The sequence below is a fragment of the Microcaecilia unicolor genome, chromosome 6 (genome assembly GCF_901765095.1).
Source record: "Microcaecilia unicolor chromosome 6, aMicUni1.1, whole genome shotgun sequence".
Classification (NCBI taxonomy): domain Eukaryota; kingdom Metazoa; phylum Chordata; class Amphibia; order Gymnophiona; family Siphonopidae; genus Microcaecilia; species Microcaecilia unicolor.
Genome location: NC_044036.1, coordinates 36,750,819 through 36,771,615, shown reverse-complemented (window position 1 = coordinate 36,771,615; position 20,797 = coordinate 36,750,819).

The window sequence follows — 20,797 nt, the reverse complement described above, 5'->3', positions numbered from 1 at the left end:
AAGGGGCACCTACATGTGGGTACAGTGGGTTTCGGGTGGGTTTTCAAGGGCTCACATTTACCAGCACAAGTGTAACAGGTAGGGGGGGATGGGCCTGGGTCCGCCTGCCTGAAGTGCACTGCACCCACTAAAACTGCTCCAGGGACCTGCATACTGTTGTCATGGAGCTGGGCATGACATTTGAGGCTGGCATAGAGGCTGGCAAAAAATTAAAAAAAAAACCAAAATTTAGGGTTGGGAGGGGGTTGGTGACCACTGGGGGAGTAAGGGGAGGTGATCCCCGATTCCCTCCGGTGGTCATCTGGTCAGTTTGGGCACCTTTTTGAGGCTTGGTCGTGAAAACAAATGGACCAAGTAAAGTTGACCAAATGCTCGTCAGGGATGCCCTTCTTTTTTCCATTATCGGCCGAGGATGCCCATCTCTTAATCACGTCCCAGTCCCGCCTTCGCTACGGTGCTGACACACCACCGTGAACTTTTGTCATCCCCGCGACGGGAAGCAGTTTAGGATGCCCAAAATCGGCTTTCGATTATGTCGATTTGGGCGACCCTGAGAGAAGGACGCCCATCTCTCGATTTGTGTCGGAAGATGGGCGCCCTTCTCTTTCGAAAATGCCCCTGATAGACACCATATGAAAAATGCCAGTACCAACCAGGATGTTACCTCTGTGGGGCAACACTTTACAAAACCAGAACATTGTACCAGTGATTTTATGGTAAGAATCCTAAAAGGGAACTTTAAAACAATACAGGAACGTAAGACTTTTGAAGTCAGAATGATTAAATATTTTGACACCCACCAGACAGGACTTAAAAAAAGATCTGGGTTTTCTAGCCCATTATAAACCATAAAACTATACTGCTTTGTCACCCTCCTATCTCCATGCACCAGTGGCGTACCAAGGGGGGGCAGTGGGGGCAGTCTGCCCCGGGTGCACGCTGCTGGGGGGGTGCCGCGGCACGCGCCTGGCTCCGAGTTCGCTATCTTCGCTCATTCGCTGCAGCTCCCTCTGCCCCGGAACAGGTTACTTCCTGTTCCGGGGCAGAGGGAGCTACAGCGAACGAGTGAAGTTAGCGAACTTTTCGGAGCCGAGAGGCGCGCATCGCGGCACCCCCCCCCCAGCGGCGTGCACCCAGGGGGGAGGTGTCATTTCGCCGGGGGGGGGGGGGGGGGGGGCGCTGCACCCGGGAGGGGGGGCATCAGCGATTCGCCCCGGGTGCCATCCTGGCTAGGAACGCCACTGCCATGCACATCTCCCTGCCCCTCATCCACCCGACTCTCCCTGTCTCACCTACCCACCCTCATCTTGTTAGACTGTCACTGAAATGCTTTGATGTTTCACTTGTATGTACTGTCATCTACCAACATTTGCTTATTTCCAAAGGGCAACCTTTGAAAGCTAAACTAAAAATGTATTAAGTTATGTCCAATAAAAAGGTATCATCTTATTTTCTTTTCCATGTTTTATTTTGTTTTATTTCTATTGATTACCTTTAAAAGTGGACTAACAGGGCTGCCACATCATCTCTCTCTTCAAACCAGGAAACTATTTTGTCCAGACCCAACTGAAAAAAAGCAATTGAAGGTGACAAGGAATCTGTGGTGTGGATTGACAGAATGGAGTCCAAGCATCAAAGAAAGAAAATCAAAAGGAATCCCACCAGTGGCGTTCCTAGAGGGGCTGACACCCGGGGCGGATCGCCGATGCGCCCCGCCCCCCAGTGCAGCGTGACCCCCCCCCGGCAAAAGGACACCCCCCACCCCAGCGAAGGAACCCCCCCCGGGTGCACGCCGCTGGGGGGGGTGCCGCACGCCGGTCAGCGTCGTTTGTTTCCATGCTCCCTCTGCCCCGGAACAGGTTACTTCCTGTTCCGGGGCAGAGGGAGCATGGAAACAAACGACACTGACCGGCGCGGGGCACCACCCCAGTGGCGTAAACCCGGGGCGGACCGCCCCCACCGCCCCCCCCTTGGTACGCCACTGAATCCCACAAATCATAGGTAGTAACACTATACACTGGTGAAGCACTAGGCAGGCAAGCAAATAGTTTAAATAAAGGAGCCCTTGCATTTGATACAGCTCTTCATTTTGAAACACGATTACAGCAGTGTATGATGTTCTATGGACTCCTGAGGAAGGCCGTAATGTCAGGTCCCATTTGTACGTTTCTACAATAAAAAGCTGTTTTATTTGGACTATTTGCTCGTCTGCCTGGTGCTTCCCACTGTATACTGCTACTATCTGTGACTTGTGGGATTCCTTTTGGTTTTCTCTCTTGGTTCTTTGGAATCCATTCGGTAAGTAAGTCCATACCACAGATTCCTGTTGAGCTTGGCGAAGAGTGATCCAAGTGGATGTACAATAAAGGTTTAATAAATTCTGAATAGAGTGGAATGGGTAAACTCTGATCGAGTGTTTACTGTTTCAGAGTACAAAGACTAGAAGACATAACATGCAGTTACTTATTTGTGTATGTGATTTTTGCACTCCACCTTGGAAAAGGCAGAATATAAATAAACAAACCGTAAACCAGAATGAACCTATTTTCCTTTACAGACGAAGCACCTAATTATAAGCACATTGTTATAGAATTGCCAAGTATGTGTCAGGCTCAGAAGTAGGTGTAACATACTGTCTGCTGAATTTCTTGATAGCTGGTGAGTTCTTGAGTACATTCACATATCAAGAGCCTTTCATTCATAAATTAGGTTTGTCTGTCCCTGTTAGTGCTGTACAATGTTCATCGGCTGCAGACACATTGACAATCCATTTGTTTTCCATTACTTTGTATGTTTCCTGAGGAATTGGGATTTTACTCAACAACATGAGAAGAGCTGCATGTCAGTTGAGGAGTGGCCTAGTGGTTAGAGCACCGGTCTTGCAATCTGGAGGTGGCTGGTTTAAATCCCACTGCTGCTCCTTGTGATCTTGGGCAAGTCACTTAACCCTCCATTACCTCAGGTACAAACTTATATTATGAGCCCTCCTGGGACAGAGAAATATCCAGTGTACCTGAATGTAACTCACCTTGAGCTACTACTGAAAAAGATGTGAGCAAAATCTAAATAAAGAAAGATTCTAGAATTCTAAAGAATAACAAGATTCCATGCAGAATTTTAAAATGTAGCAACATTCCATGTAGAACCCCAAAGAGTAACAAGATTCTTTGGGGTGGAGGAGTAGCCTAGTGGTTAGAGCACCAGTCTTGCAGTCCAGAGGTGGCTGGTTCAAATCCCACTGCTGCTCCTTGTGATCTTGGGCAAGTCACTTAACCCTTCATTACCTCAGGTACAAACTTAGATTATGAGCCCTCCTGGGACAGAGAAATATCCAGTGTACCTGAATGTAACTCACCTTGAGCTACTACTCAAAAAGGTGTGAGCAAAATCTTAATAATAAAAAGGTCATAAGAATCTAAGAACATAACAGTAACCATACTGGGCCAGATCAATGGCCCATCTAGTCTAGAATCCTGTTTCCAACAGTGACCAATCCAGGTCACAAGTACTTGGCAGAAACCCAATTAGTAGCAACATTCCATGCCACCAATCCCAAGGCAAGCAGTGGCTTCCCCATGTCAATCTCAATAACAGACTGCCAACTTTTCCTCCAGGAACTTCTCCAAACCTTTTTTAAACCACATCCTCTATCAACGAGTTCCACTGCTTAACTATTCTTTTGAGTGAAAAAAGATTTCCTCCTATTTGTTTTAAAAGTATTTCCATGTAATTTCATTGATAGCCCCTGGTCTTCGCACTTTTGTGAAAAAATTATTCACTATCTGCCATGGAGAGACAAATGAGTGGCAGCTGTTTATCTTGGATGGATAAGGCCTGAAACTCACAGGGAGTTTTCTGACTTCAAAGGCAAACATTTCTGTTCCTTTCCATCTTGATGGATGTATTTATTTACAAAACACTCCATGTAGATTGTAGAAGGTCTTCATGCAATAAAAGCAAATATTTTGCTGAAAAAAAGAATATGCAATGTGTTCTGCCCCTGGCAGCCTTATACTGTTTTTATAGTGCAGCTCTAAACTGTGTTTTTAATGCCTTTAATGTCATTCTCACTTCTAAGGATTTTTACTGCTACAGTCATTTCCTGCAATGATTTATAAGCAATGCATTGTGTGTAATAAGTACATATGTATTGCCATACTGGGAAAGACCAAAGGTCCATCGAGCCCAGCATCCTGTTTCCAACAGTGGCCAATCCAAGTCACAAATAACCGGCAAGATCCCAAATATGTACAAAACATTTTATACTGCTTATCCCAGAAATAGTGGATTTTCCCCAAGTCCATTTAATAACGGTCTAAGGACTTTTCCTTTAGGAAGCCGTCCAAACCTTTTTAAAATTCCGCTAAGCTAACCGCCTTTACCACATTCTCTGGCAACGAATTCCAGAGTTTAATTACACGTTGAGTGAAGAAAATGTTTTTCCGATTCGTTTTAATTTTACTACATTGTAGCTTCATCGCATGCCCCCTAGTCCTAGTATTTTCGGAAAGCGTGAACAGACGCTTCACATCTCTACCTGTTCAGAATAGGGACATCCAACATTGTAATATGTCCAAATTGCAAGGGGGCATGTTCTTGTGTGTTTTGGGCAGGACTAGGGAGGGTTTGAAATCTGGACATCCGACAGCAATTACCAAAGGGGAAGAAACATCCATGTCTAAAAAGAATGACATCCTTATTTAGACCTGGATGACTCAGAATTACAAAAACAAAGAGTTAAAATGGAATGGGCATCCATTTGGGATGCTCTGACTTGGGATGTCCCTATTCTGACTTGAACGTCCTTTCGAAAATGCCCCTTCACATGTCTCTCATCCTTAGGTTTCAGTTCATCTCACCTTAACCCATTAGTGCCCAGTGTTCCCATATGGCTTATTATGGGAGCATTGCGCACTAATGGGTTAACCATTCATGTATCCAGTCTTGATCCATGTATGACTCCTAGAGTAACACTTTGTATTTCCCACTGTATTTATTTATTTGCTACTTGTTTTTCCTTGTTTGCTGATCTAATTCTTTGAAAAGTTTTTTTCTCCTATGGTGGGAGTCCCTCAGGGCTCCCCACTATCCCCAATACTGTTTAATGTTTTAATGACTACTGCAGGGAGGTTTTTTAAAACTTTTCTTGGGACCATATGTATTTATATGTGCTGGTGGAGGAAGGAAGAAAATGGGGGCTCCGGTGGGGAGGGAGGAAGGAAGGAAGTGAGAGCTTCTTTGGTTCCAGAGGAGATGGCAGTGACAAAGGAAGAGGAGGGAGGGAGGGAGGGAGTAGGGCAGGAGCTGGGCCGGTTTCAGTTTTGACTTTGGTTTTGGACGAAAACGAGCAGTGAATTTTGGCTGCAGATTCAGTGCCGGCCAAAACTGGGAAAAACCCCAAAACATTTTCAGTTGCCCTGTATTTAGCTGTGATCCAAGGTGACACATATCTTTTGCTTTTACATATTCTCATGACCTTGCAAAGTTTGAAAGTGAAAGGATGTACATACCTTCACTTTGAGAACTGGCGCAGAACCCCTGGGTAAAAGGGAAGCATAGTTTTTGCAGATAGTTTGAAAGTTGCACTTTCAGTGCTGTTTTCTCTTCAGGAATGAACTGGAAGTCTGCATAAACGATAGGGATATTAAAGTTTTAGTTTGTTTGTTGATTGTCAGCTGAACTATTTTGCTAGCACCTCTCTTGGAATGAAGGAATTTGTAGATTCTTTGTGTTTTTCCTCCCAGTGCATACCAGAGCCTTCAGAGTGACCTCTAAGCCAGACACAGAGTGGCTGCACATTCCGTTCCTCCCCATTCCCACTGCAGATCATGAAACCTCAGAAATGATTCCTACAAATGCAACACCTTACCCAGAGAAAAGGTTTCACCAGTACTATGTTAGTGGATCCCAGACTGAGCCCTTCTGATCATCCCATCCAAGCTAAAGGGGACTACGCCATCCTCATTCCTGCCAGTGGGGTTATGCTTCAGTATCACACTTTCAATCATGAGGGACAGGGCAGCCGAGAGAGAATACCAAGCCCGGGGCAGGGCCACTGCAGCCACCCCCCTCACTCGGGATGCAGATGCCACCACTGCCCCTCACTCGCTTAGGCTGCCACCGCCCTCCGCCCCTACCTTCCTGCATCAGTGCGTCTGCTCCTCCCCAACCTCCAAGGGGGGCCTAGCGCTGGGGTCTGTCACTCTCTCCTGCTGGTGTGTGCTGGGACCAGGTTATTGCGTTAACGCAATCACCTGGGTCCCGACAGGAAGCCCCCCCCCCCAGAAGATCTGGTTGGTATGAAATCCAAAAGGATCAATCCTTAAAATATAATTTGTAAGCCGCATTGAACCTGCTATGAGTGGGAAAGCGTGGGGTACAAATGTAACAAAAATAAAAAAAATTAAAATAAATATTTAAAAAAAAAGTACTGTATGATTGGTATTAGATGAAGTGGAGGTTTTGGGGATACGAGAAAGGGATATTCATTAGGAAAAATTATGTAGCAGGGAAGAAATGCATCCTTTATCATTGGACAATGTCTGACCCACCGTTTGGTTTTGGAGAAATAAATTATATTATTATTATTATTATTATGATTTATTTACCGCCTTTTTGAAGGAATTCACTCAAGGCGGTGTACAGTAAGAATAGATCAAACATGAGCAGGAGGCAATTAGAGCAGTAAAAATATTCGAACAACAATACAAAGTATGGCATGGTATAGATTGTAAGCTCCTTGGAGCAGGGACTGTCCTTTTGTTAATCTGTACAGCGCTGCGTAACCCTAGTAGCGCTCTAGAAATGTTAAGTAGTAGTAGTAGTATATCCCATGTCTCTAACACATGATCCTTTACACCACAGTAACTCCATGTATTTGTTTCTATACCGGAGATGGCGAACGCCTCATCGGTACAATGTAAGTTACATTGAGCCTGGAAAATGTGGGATACAAATGTAACAAATAAAAAAATAAATACTACTTGCAATGACAACACAATATGTACTAGAACATTATAATTGTTAGTGAAGGGTAAGGCAAAGTTGTAACATATAGATGAGTAACAAAGTGGGAAGAACTTGAAAGTAAGGTGATAGATTTGAAGAAAGTTGCACGTGAGGTCAGAGAGATGGTTAAATATTATCTCAGCTAGGGTAGGAGTGGATAAACATGTCCCGCTGCAGTATGTGCAGCCCAAGTCAATCCTTGTGTGTGCGAGTGAGACTAACAAGTTAGTTACTTCTTCCATTAAAGGCTTAGTTGAAGAGCCAAGCTTTCACCTCTTAATGGAACAGGATGCTAAATTCTCCCCAAAGAGAAAGAAGAATTTTATGCTGATCTGGGGGGGGGGGGGGGGAGGATTACATGCAGTTGTTGCCATTGCCAGCTTGTAGCTTGGTCATTAACTATATGGCACTAGATAAGTGAATGTGGTCGGACGATTAAAGGATTGTCCTGTACTGGAATCTCGTGAGCCCTTGGGTCCAGATGGAGAGCTGAGGTCGAAGGTAGACACCAGCCCTCCAAAGGACAGCCGAACAACCCCTAGTCTTCACCTGCGGCAACCGCCATTCCCCGGGAGTTGAGCCCCCAGGTGCTGACGGCCAACAGGACTTCCAGAACCACGGGGTTGGTGGACCGGGGCCCGCAGATGGAGCGGAGCCTTGGAGGCCTGGGCAGGCAGCAAGCAGAGAGTAGTCAGGATACCAGCAGAAATCAGGTCAGAGCAACACGGAGTCAGGATACTGCACACAGAAGCTTGTTCCCTCTACGAGTAGAAGCCGAAGCAATGCTAGGGAAGCATGCAGTGCCTTAAATAGTCCTCCACATCAAGGGAAAGAGAATCAGCTGGCAGTGGTATGGAGACGCGGACCCCGCAATGCCGTCAAGGGAACTGCGTCCTCTGGATAGGCCTGCCGGCCGGCGCACTGCAACCAGCCAACCCGAGAGAAGCAAGGTGTGGCCAGGCTCCCGGCTCAGCACCCGGAAGTGAAGGCCCTTTCCCTGGGAACGCCAAGGAGGGATGAGGGAGCAGACTCGGACCTTGCGCTCAGGCAGATCAACCAGCCCCACTGACACTTCCATCCTGGGAGGCTCGCCCGGAGAGCGGACCACACGGGAGTGGACCCCGCAAGGATGGGGCCGCCCAGGTGAGGGATGTGACAAGGATGTAAGAGGGCAAAAGCGGGTCATATCTAGTAGGATATCTTTAGCCTCGGTATCCTGCAGAGAGATACTATGCACAAGAAAAGTAACTGTGGAGTTGTAGGTAGTCTCGCTAAAGGATGAGGAGAGGAAGGGTGGGGTGCTGTTTTGTGGGGTGGTGAAAAGGGAGGAACAGGAGCTTGACAAGATGAATAGATGAATGAGTGCGTGTGTGTTGGTGGGGGGGGGGGTCAAAAGAGTACAGACACCTTACATCAAAAATAAGGAAGAAGCTAGTGGGATTCTAGGAGGAGGAGATGGCGGCGGCGACAGGGGGGGGGAGGGGGTAGAAGGAAATGTAAAAGCAAAAATTTATTTATTTATTTGTAGCATTTGTATCCCACATTTTCCCACCAATTTGCAGGCTCAATGTGGCTTACTTTTGCCGTAATGGCGGTCGCCATTTTCGGGTAACAGTATAACATATGGTATTACGTTAAGGTGCATACCTACAGTGGTGGAAATAAGTATTTGATCCCTTGCTGATTTTGTAAGTTTGCCCACTGACAAAGACATGAGCAGCCCATAATTGAAGGGTAGGTTATTGGTAACAGTGAGAGATAGCACATCACAAATTAAATCCGGAAAATCACATTGTGGAAAGTATATGAATTTATTTGCATTCTGCAGAGGGAAATAAGTATTTGATCCCCCACCAACCAGTAAGAGATCTGGCCCCTACAGACCAGGTAGATGCTCCAAATCAACTCGTTACCTGCATGACAGACAGCTGTCGGCAATGGTCACCTGTATGAAAGACACCTGTCCACAGACTCAGTGAATCAGTCAGACTCTAACCTCTACAAAATGGCCAAGAGCAAGGAGCTGTCTAAGGATGTCAGGGACAAGATCATACACCTGCACAAGGCTGGAATGGGCTACAAAACCATCAGTAAGACGCTGGGCGAGAAGGAGACAACTGTTGGTGCCATAGTAAGAAAATGGAAGAAGTACAAAATGACTGTCAATCGACAAAGATCTGGGGCTCCACGCAAAATCTCACCTCGTGGGGTATCCTTGATCATGAGGAAGGTTAGAAATCAGCCTACAACTACAAGGGGGGAACTTGTCAATGATCTCAAGGCAGCTGGGACCACTGTCACCACGAAAACCATTGGTAACACATTACGACATAACGGATTGCAATCCTGCAGTGCCCGCAAGGTCCCCCTGCTCCGGAAGGCACATGTGACGGCCCGTCTGAAGTTTGCCAGTGAACACCTGGATGATGCCGAGAGTGATTGGGAGAAGGTGCTGTGGTCAGATGAGACAAAAATTGAGCTCTTTGGCATGAACTCAACTCGCCGTGTTTGGAGGAAGAGAAATGCTGCCTATGACCCAAAGAACACCGTCCCCACTGTCAAGCATGGAGGTGGAAATGTTATGTTTTGGGGGTGTTTCTCTGCTAAGGGCACAGGACTACTTCACCGCATCAATGGGAGAATGGATGGGGCCATGTACCGTACAATTCTGAGTGACAACCTCCTTCCCTCCGCCAGGGCCTTAAAAATGGGTCGTGGCTGGGTCTTCCAGCACGACAATGACCCAAAACATACAGCCAAGGCAACAAAGGAGTGGCTCAGGAAGAAGCACATTAGGGTCATGGAGTGGCCTAGCCAGTCACCAGACCTTAATCCCATTGAAAACTTATGGAGGGAGCTGAAGCTGCGAGTTGCCAAGCAACAGCCCAGAACTCTTAATGATTTAGAGATGATCTGCAAAGAGGAGTGGACCAAAATTCCTCCTGACATGTGTGCAAACCTCATCATCAACTACAGAAGACGTCTGACCGCTGTGCTTGCCAACAAGGGTTTTGCCACCAAGTATTAGGTCTTGTTTGCCAGAGGGATTAAATACTTATTTCCCTCTGCAGAATGCAAATAAATTCATATACTTTCCACAATGTGATTTTCCGGATTTAATTTGTGATGTGCTATCTCTCACTGTTACCAATAACCTACCCTTCAATTATGGGCTGCTCATGTCTTTGTCAGTGGGCAAACTTACAAAATCAGCAAGGGATCAAATACTTATTTCCACCACTGTATATGGTAACATAGATGGAACATAACATACATGGAACAGTTTATGGTATATATATATATATATATATATATATATATATATATAAATGTGGTGATTGCTATTAGAAATTCCTTTAGAAATTGATTTGTTTTCTGTATTATAGTTAATGACTGAAGCATATTCCCTCGAATTCTATAAATAGTGCTTTAAATTGCATACACAAATTTGGGCACACGCAACTTAACTGAATATTAAGCCAGTTAGCGCCAATAATTGGGCTCTTTAACAGTCAATTATCAGTACTATATGCGTGTAAATTTAGGCACTGAGATCCATGAGTAAAAATTACATGTCGGTTTGAAACAGGGGTGTGTGGCCATGGGAGCATCATGGGCTGATCAGGAGCATTCCTTTAATTTAAGTGCGTAGTTGTAGAATAAAGGGGATACACGCCTAAATTTGTCACGGGGATTTACACCAGGGTTTCGTCGGTGTAAATGGTCACTTCTAAAAGTAGTTGCAGTTCCCAGTTCTAAGCACCATTCTATAAATTGTGCCTAACTTTCAGTGCTGTTTATAGAATAGAGCTTAGTGCTTTTTTTCCTCACTGTTTTTTAAGGCCTCAATTATAGAATTTAGTTCATTATGTGTTGGCATATAATAGTCGCAGGTAAAAGATATTTAAAATACAAATAAATACTTTGAGGTTGATATCCAGCAGGTGGCGGCCAACATTTTTTTTTTTTTTTGACCACTGCCATCTTTATCCTCGGACACTGGCATGTGCAGGCACCGGCAATGAAAATCCAGGCATAAGTGGCCACTTAAAAACTTGTGCAGTGAAGTGCAATATTCGGTTTGATTTCTGCTAAATTAGCTCAGTTAATCTTTGGCACTTGTCTTTCTCTCCTGTCTTCCCTGCTATCATTCAGGAAGACTTTACCTCTCTCATGCATGAAATCGTAAGGTCAGCATGTCTCCTTCCTTTATTAACTGGTGTCTCATTTTCAGAGAGTGCGTGCTTTGAGTTCAGACTCGCTGTTAATGGGAACTTTCCACCATTGATGAAGTCACCTGTCCTTGCATGGCTCATGCATGTTGAAGTCCTGTCTTTTCCAATTAACCCTTCCTAGGCAGTACTTGGAGGCATTAAGGTAAATGTACCTGTTTCTGTGCCAGGCGGGGATATACTCCGCTCTGCTTGTATAATCTGGCACAATTTACTGCAATAACCTCCCTCCCCCCCCCCCCCCCCCCCGAGTAAATCTTGTGAATTTGTTAATTGATTTGTTAATTTTCTTTCAGCTTTTTCTCTGTAGTGTGTTATGTTACACTCTATAAACGTTTTCACAATTTCTTTAGATTCATGTCAGACCAAGTAAGTATTGCATAAACCAACATAGTAAATAACGGCAGATAAAGACCTGTACAGTCCATTCAGTCTGCCTAACAAGATAAACTCATTTTACATGGTATGTGATACTTTATACCCGAATCTTCAAACATGCTCTTTTTGATTTTTAAAGTGAGCTTTATTTCATTCATGCTATCGAGTCACCATCTCCCAAGTGAATCACAAAAGTCAAGAGCAGAGCATAACCTTTTTGCTTGCGCAATTACTGGAATTAATTGATCCCACAGTAGCCCTGTTAGCCCCATTCATTTAACCTTCAACTTTCATTTTGTCAGCCTCGCTTATTCCCCGCCCTTTCAACAGCATTTTCTCCAGCTCAGAAGATAAGTGGCCACAGATTGATGTTCTTATTCCTCTTTTTAATATCTGTGATGAAGGCATGAAGAGAAGAAATCTGTAACATTGGTTATGGTGCCTAATTTAAGACTATTCTGTAAAGAAATGTAGGTGCCTACTTTACTACATAAAATACCAGACTGGAGAAATAAATTACATACTTTGAAAATCCTATGGGGTCAGCAGTCACCCTTAAGTGACAGAAGAGTTTTCTACTTACATGGGACCAGGGCTTTTTTTGAGGGGGTACTTGGAGGTACTGAGTACCGGCACCTTTTCCGTTGTCTGCTAAAATTGATCCATGGACCCCAAGTTTTAAATGAAAGAGCTGAGTCTCTACACACCAATTCTGCCTTGTCATAGATTCTGTGATTGGTTGCAGGGGTCCTGGCTCTTGTGGGGTGGGTCCCTCAGTGATTACCCCACCCCTGAAGAGTGGCCTAGCATTTGAGTACCGGCACCTTTTTTACCAGGAAATACGCACTGCATGGGACCCATATTTGGCTTTGATTTCTCGGATCTCCCATAGCCAAGTTTTAAATAAGCTTCGGGATAGGACACGGCTGCCTTCATAGCTATATGGGAGGGGGAGTAGGGATGGGTAGGGGTCTGGTGGGGAGGGGGGGGGTTGAAGTTTTATGAGTCCAGACTTTGAGCCAGAGCTTATATTTTCTCAGTTTGTCTTTGTTGCCTTTTGGGTAAGGTGGGGTGGTGACTGATGACCTATTCTTCTAGTATGAGTTGCTTTTGTTTTCTTTGCTTTTCTTTGAGCTTTGATATTTGTATTGCTCATATTTTTATTGTATTTGCTTTTGTTTCTTTGTTGTGTTTGTCTGGATTTTTGGACCCTCTCTTTTTGCCACCTTGTATGGCACACTTAGGCACGCCCACTTACGCCAGCCACTGACCTGTTGTAAGTTGGCATGCCTACCTTTTGTTGCACCAACGTGGCTTTGCACTTATATTTTATTATTTATTTATTTATTGGGATTTATTAACTGCATTTATGAAGAGATTCACCCAAGGCAGTGTAAAGCAGGTACAGTTTAACATAGTAACATAGTAGATGACGGCAGAAAAAGACCTGCACGGTCCATCCAGTCTGCCCAACAAGATAACTCATATTTGCTACTTTTTGTGTATACCCTACTTTGATCTGTACCTGTGCTCTTCAGGGCACAGACCGTACAAGTCTGCCCAGCACCATCCCCGCCTCCCAACCACCAGCCCCCCCCCCCAACCACCAGCTCCAGCACAGACCGTATAAGTCTGCCCAGCACCATCCTCGCCTCCCAACCACCAGCCCTGCCTCCCAACCACCGGCTCTGGCACAGACCGTACAAGTCTGCCCAGCACTATCCCCGCCTCCTAACCACCAGTCCCACTTCCTACCACCGGCTCTGGCACAGACCGTATAAGTCTGCCCAGCACTATCCCCGCCTCCCAACCACCAGCCCCACCTCCCGATCTTGACTAAGCTCCTGAGGATCCATTCCTTCAGCACAGGATTCCTTTATGCTTATCCCACGCATGTTTGAATTCCGTTACCGTTTTCATTTCCACCACCTCCCGCGGGAGGGCATTCCAAGCATCCACTACTCTCTCCGTGAAACATAAAACTTACAATTTTGTTTACAGCATAACAATAGTAAAATAACCAAGAATAAACATAAATATAATAAGGTAAACTTGAAAATAGTAAATTGAAAACTAATAATAGAATTTTATGTATTCTGATATAAAGTGTACTATTTAAGGGGCTTCGAGTTAGCTTCAGAACTTTTAGTACAAGAACAGTGCTGGGCAGAATTCTACGGTCTGTAACCTGAGAATGGCAAGGACAAATCAAACTCGGGTATACATATAAAGCATCGCATACCATGTAAAATGAGTTTATCTTGTTGGGCACACTGGATGACCGTTCAGGTCTTTACTTGCTGTCAATTACTATGTTACTATCAGGCTTATTTTCGAACGAGAAGGGCGCTCATCTTTTGACACAAATCACAAGATGGGTGTCCTTTTCACAGGGTCGCCCAAATTGGCATAATTGAAAGCCGATTTTGGACATCCTCAACTGCTTTCTGTCATGGGGACAACCAAAGTTCACGGGGGCGTGTCGGAGGCATAGTGAAGGAGGGACTTGGGCGTGCCTAACACATGGGCATCCTCGACCAATAATGGAAAAAAGAAGGGCGTCCCTGACGAACACTTGGACAACTTTACCTGGTCCTTTTTTTCTTATGACCAAGCCACAAAACTGTGCCCTAAATGACCAGATGACCACTGGAGGGAATCGGGGATGACCTCTCCTTACTCCCCCAGTGGTCACCAACCCCCTCTCACCCTAAAAAAAAAATTTAATTTTTTGCGAGCCTCAAATGTCACACCCAGCTCCCTGACAACAGATGCAGGTCTCTGGAGCAGTTTCAGTGGGTGCAGTGCACTTCAGGCAGGCGGACCCAGGCCCACCTCCCCTTACCTGTTACACTTGTGTTGGTAAATGTGAGCCCTCCAAAACCCACCAGAAACCCACTGTACCCACATGTAGGTGCCCCCATTCACCCCTTAGGTCTATGGTAGTGGTGTATAGTTGTGGGGAGTGGGTTTTGGGGGGCTCAGCACACAAGGTAAGGCAGCTTTTCACCTGGGAGCAATTTGTGAAGTCCACTGCAGTGCCCCCTAGGGTGCCCAGTTGGTGTCTTGGCATGTCAGGGGGACCAGTGCACTACGAATGCTGGCTCCTCCCATGACCAAATGCCTTGGATTTGGTCGTTTTTGAGATGGGCATCCTCGTTTTCCATTATCACCGAAAATCGGGGACGACTATCTCTAAGGTCAAACTAAATTTCACGATTTGGGCGTCCCCGACCGTATTATCGAAACGAAAGATGGACGCCCATCTTGTTTCGATAATACAGGTTTCCCCGCCCCTTCGCCGGGACATCCTGCAAGGACGTCCTCAGGAAAACTTGGGCGCCCCTTTCGATTATGCCCCCCACGTATCTCTTTAATAAAAAAGAGTCTTTAATAATACTATATAAAATACCAGTACAAGTGGCAGAGAATATGCACGACCACACAGCTACATATACACATGAACCACTGTTCCCTCTAAGCTGAGCTGGAGTCCTCCAATTGCATTGCTGCCAGTGGGGGGCAGTGTTTAATATTATGTTTTCAATTTCTAGAGACAGGCAGTTTCCCTGGAGTCCTTTACGGCTTGCCTGTCCTTCACTATTGAAAATGTGATAGTGAAACATCACCCCTCCAGTGGCAGGACTTTAGGTGGAGGACTCCCGTTCAGGTTAGAGGGAATAGTGACATAAGTACATAAGTACATAAGTAATGCCATACTGGGAAAAGACCAAGGGTCCATCGAGCCCAGCATCCTGTCCACGACAGCGGCCAATCCAGGCCAAGGGCACCTGGCAAGCTTCCCAAACGTACAAACATTCTATACATGTTATTCCTGGAATTTTGGATTTTTCCAAGTCCGTTTAGTAGCGGTTTATGGACGTCCTTTAGGAAACCGTCCAACCCCTTTTTAAACTCTGCTAAGCTAACCGCCTTCACCACTTTCTCCGGCAACGAATTCCAGAGTTTAATTACACGTTGGGTGAAGAAAAATTTTCTCCGATTTGTTTTAAATTTACTACACTGTAGTTTCATCGCATGCCCCCTAGTCCTAGTATTTTTGGAAAGCGTGAACAGACGCTTCACATCCACCTGTTCCACTCCACTCATTATTTTATATACCTCTATCATGTCTCCCCTCAGCCGTCTCTTCTCCAAGCTGTATAGCCCTAGCCTCCTTAGTCTTTCTTCATAGGGAAGTCGTCCCATCCCCGCTATCATTTTAGTCGCCCTTCGCTGCACCTTTTCCAATTCTACTATATCTTTCTTGAGATGCGGCGACCAGAATTGAACACAATACTCAAGGTGCGGTCGCACCATGGAGCGATACAATGGCATTATAACATCCTCACACCTGTTTTCCATACCTTTCCTAATAATACCCAACATTCTATTCGCTTTCTTAGCCGCAGCAGCACACTGAGCAGAAGGTTTCAGTGTGTTATCGACGACGACACCCAGATCCCTTTCTTGGTCCGTAACTCCTAATGTGGAACCTTGCATGACGTAGCTATAATTCGGGTTCTTTTTTCCCACATGCATCACCTTGCACTTGCTCACATGAACACATGTAAATTATAGTCATATGTGCAAGGGCGGCCCAAGGCAATCTGCCACCTGAGGTGAGGGATGAGATGCTGCCTGAGGCGAGGGCTGAGATGACACTCCACCCCCACCCCCCCAAGTTGTAGTCTGGCATCTCCCTCCTTTTTCAACCCCTATCCCCATCCCTCTGCTGCCGGCACCAGCCTCTTCTCTCTGCGGCCCGCCTCTGAGGAAACAGGAAGTTATGTCAGAGGCAAGCCACAGTAGAGAGAAGAGGCCAGTGCTGGCGGCAGGGCACCCAATGGAAATCGCTGCAGTCGCTGCCGCCAACTTTTAATAAACAAAGGTAGGCTCGGGGAAGGGGATTGAAGAAGGAAGGGAAGAGATGTCAGACTGCTGCCAGTGTGGGGGGATATGCCACTCCTGGAAGAGTGCCATCTGAGGCCCCTATCTCAGGTGGCCTAATGGTAGGGCCACCACTGCATATGTGCACTGCCCATGCTCCACCCATACTCAATCCATGCACATGCCCAATGGCAATGAGCACACAATCAAAGCATGGCACTTCTGCCTGTCAGTATTCTATAAGAGATTATTTAAATGCCTAAGAACTCACATACATAAGTTATTAGAATACTGCTATTTACTGATGTGAATGGTGTCTCGTTAAGACCTGCTGGAAGTATTTCTGATTGACTTCTCTAATTCCTATGCCAATTTTGTTAGCGACTCATTTACCTTATGCCTAAGAGGAAGAGGAACACTCAGGCAGCTGCCTGCTAAGTTTCAGTTCCTCCTCCAGGCTAGGTCTTCAGCTACATGTAGTCAATTTCATCAGGTGCACCGGTTTTACCAGGTTTAAGGAGGAGCCTGGTTATCGGGGGTGATGTTTTACTCAGCCCTTCTGGCCCAGAGTTCCCTCCACACCAGCGAGAGATGTTGGAGAGTACAACACACAAAATATCCAAATGTCAATTTTTTTATAATTTTATATATGCACTTAATATCACTTAAATAAATATTATATGAGTGGAAGGCGACAGAGGGTAGTGGTTAATGGAGCTCACTTTGAAGAAAGGGATGTTCCAGTGGTGAAGAAAGGTTCCGTTCTTGGGCCGCTTCCACTTCTTTTTAACATTTTTGTAAGCGATATTCCTGAAGGGCTGTCTGGTAAGGTTTGCCTCTTTGAGGATGATAACAAAATCTGCAATGGGGTAGACATTCCTGATAGTGTGGATAACACGAGGAAGGATCTAGCAAAGCCTGAAGAATGGTCCAGCATTTGACAGCTTAGAATTAATGCTACAAAATGCAGGGCCATGTATTTGGGCTGCAAAAACCCAAGGCAACGGTACAGTTTAGGGGATGAAGAACGTTTGTGCATGAAAGAGGAGCAGGATGGCTGTGATCACATGTGATGATCTTATGGTAGCCAAACAGGTTGAAAAAGTGATGGCAAAAGCCAGAAGGATGCTTGGTACATAGGGAGAGGAATGGCGAGCAGGAAAAAGGAAGTGATAGCGCCTCTGTATAAGATCCCATTTAGAGTACTATGTTTAATTTTGGAGACTACATCATCAAAATTTGTCCAGAGGGCAGCTACTAAAATGGTCAGTGGTCTCTGTTATTAAGACTTAAAGATCTCAATATGTATACTCTGGAAGAAAGGTGGCAGATGGGAGATATGATGGAGAAATCTTGACTGCCCCAACTTGACATTTTGTCCATTAGATTGTAAGCTCCTTCGAGCAGGGACTGTCCTTCTTAGTTAAACTGTACAGCGCTGCGTAACCCTAGTAGCACTCTAGAAATGTTAAGTAGTAGTAGTAGACACTTAAATACCTCTGTGGCATAAATGCAAAGGAGGTGAGTCTCTTTCAACTGAAAGGAAGCTTTGAAATGAAGATGAAAGGGGATAGATTCAAAAATAACCGAGGAAATACTTCCTTACAGAAAGGGTACTGAATGCACGGAATGGCTTCCCAGTGGAGGTGATGGAGACCAAAACTGTTTCTGATGGGACAAACACATAGGATCTCTAAGGGAAAGGAAGAGATATTGAATAGTATAAGATCTCTAAGAGAGAGAGGAAGATATGATGGATAGTATGGATGAGCAGATTAAGTAGGCCATATGGTAACATAGTAACACAGTAAATGACGACAGAGAAAGACCTGTACAGTCCATCCAGTCTGCCCAACAAGATAAACTCATTTTACATGGTATGCAATACTTTATATGTATACCCGAGTTTGATTTGTCCTTGCCATTCTTAGGGCACAGACCATAGAAGTCTGCCCAACACTCTTCTCTTACGAAAAGTTCTGAAGCTAACGTCAAAGCCCCTTAAAATTTACACTCAAGCCCATCCATATCTATTCAGTCATGATCAGGGCGTAGACAGTAGAAGTCTGCCCAGCACTGGTTGTGCTTCCCATTTATCGATGTTGCCACCCAATCTCCGCTAAGATTCCGTGGATCCATTCCTTCTAAACAGAATTCCGTCGTGTTTATCCCACGCATGTTTGAATTCCATCATCATTTTCATCTCTACCACCTCTTTATCTGCCATCATTTTTTATAATTCTATGAGACCACTCTCATGGTCACTTTCAATCAACTTTTTTAGAAAGTACATAGTAAAGCTTGGAGAGGCCAATATCAAGTTCCTTAGGAAAATGCATTTATTTATTTTATTTGAACATTTGATCCAGATATCAAGGCAGTTACCAGAAAGAATATATAGGTGGAGTAGGCCACTGCACAGAGACAATAGATAACGAGAAAACTAGATACGTAGGGAGGGAGGTGGTACTACAGAACAATAATTACCTAAAATACAACAAAATTTATAGAATCAATTTTTACTATAAAGAATAACTGAACACAGTTGGATGGGGAAGAAAAAGTGATAGAAGGGAAAGGACTCAGAGCTGGAGGGGAAAGCTAAATCGATCATCATTAAATAAAGGCTTATCTATAAGTCCATATTTTCAGCACAGTCTTAAATTTCAGTTGGGAGTTGATAGTTTGCAAATCTGGGGGTAGGTCATCGACAGTCATTCCACAAAGAAGGGGCACAGCAATAAAAAGCTTCAATACTTAATGAAAATATCTCCAAAGTAACTCTCTATAAGAGATATCAGCCTTGTTGAGAAAATTCAAAGACGGAAGATTTCTCATTCTTATCAAATGTTCAGTTTGAGGATGGAGTACCAAACGTTTACCCCAGAGCAACCAATAGATTGTAAAACTGGTCCCTTGGAATCTAACTTTTCCACTTGATACACTCTCCCATTCAGTTCAATTAACTTAGCCACAGTATCCCAAGAGAAACCATACATTTGCTCTGTGAAACTAGTCAAAACGGTATCAGTATGGATCACAACTCACCAAATATCTTAAATAGAGGCAATCGGGACTGGGATGGGAGTTGTAAACATGATGCTGCTAGCACCAGTCAGAAAAAGCAGCTGAAGCAGGACCCAGCAGAGAAGTTTGCAACAGCCTTGGGAGAAAGTTACCCTACCTTTATCAAACGGAGGAGGACACTGGGGATCATTCCAACAAACTGAGGCATACCTACAGTGAGTGGCAGAAGTGCCTATCCTTGGTTTTAACTTCACCGCATTGTGGTCCGAGTATTTTTTGAAGTATTTGTTGAGGTAAGATGTTTATATGTTCTTGTGTATATTGTGAACAGGATAGTTTATAACTTTTTAAAAATTTATAACTGTCTTAGAATCTTCTATAACTCAATCGTAGAGCTTCAGAGGATATCACAAATAATCACCAACAATAGTTCTCTCCTACCGAATAATACTGAAATGATATTATTAGCCACATAAATTACAAAAATCATTCCTATCAGAAATAATGGAGGAAAAGCCTCAACAGACTCCTTTATGCTAGGCTCACAAGCCTTTAACTTCCTGGAGCGCTTACTGTCATCATCGGCAAAAAACCCTCCACCAATTACTTATTAATTTTTCATTTTCAACATCCGATCATAAAGAACTTATCTCTTATAAATGCACAATTTCTTCCTGCTGTCCATGGCCTTGACAATGGCCAAAGTTTTGTTCTCTTCATCAGGGTCTGTGGTATGCATAGCTGTTAACCCTTTACTGTGCAATGTTCTCGTAATAAGCAATATGGGAACATTGGACACTAAAGCAGTGGCGTAGCCACAGATGGGCCTGGGTTCAGGCCCACCCAACAGTAGCACACGTTTAGTGGTACTACTACTACTATTTAGCATTTCTATAGCGCTACAAGGCATACGCAGCGCTGCACAAACATAGAAGAAAGACAGTCCCTGCTCAAAGAGCTTACAATCTAATAGACAAAAAAATAAAGTAAGCAAATCAAATCAATTAATGTGAACGGGAAGGAAGAGAGGAGGGTAGGTGGAGGCAAGTGGTTACAAGTGGTTACGAGTCAAAAGCAATGTTAAAGAGGTGGGCTTTCAGTCTAGATTTAAAGGTGGCCAAGGATGGGGCAAGACGTAGGGGCTCAGGAAGTTTATTCCAGGCGTAGGGTGCAGCGAGACAGAAGGCGCGAAGTCTGGAGTTGGCAGTAGTGGAGAAGGGAACAGATAAGAAGGATTTATCCATGGAGCGGAGTGCACGGGA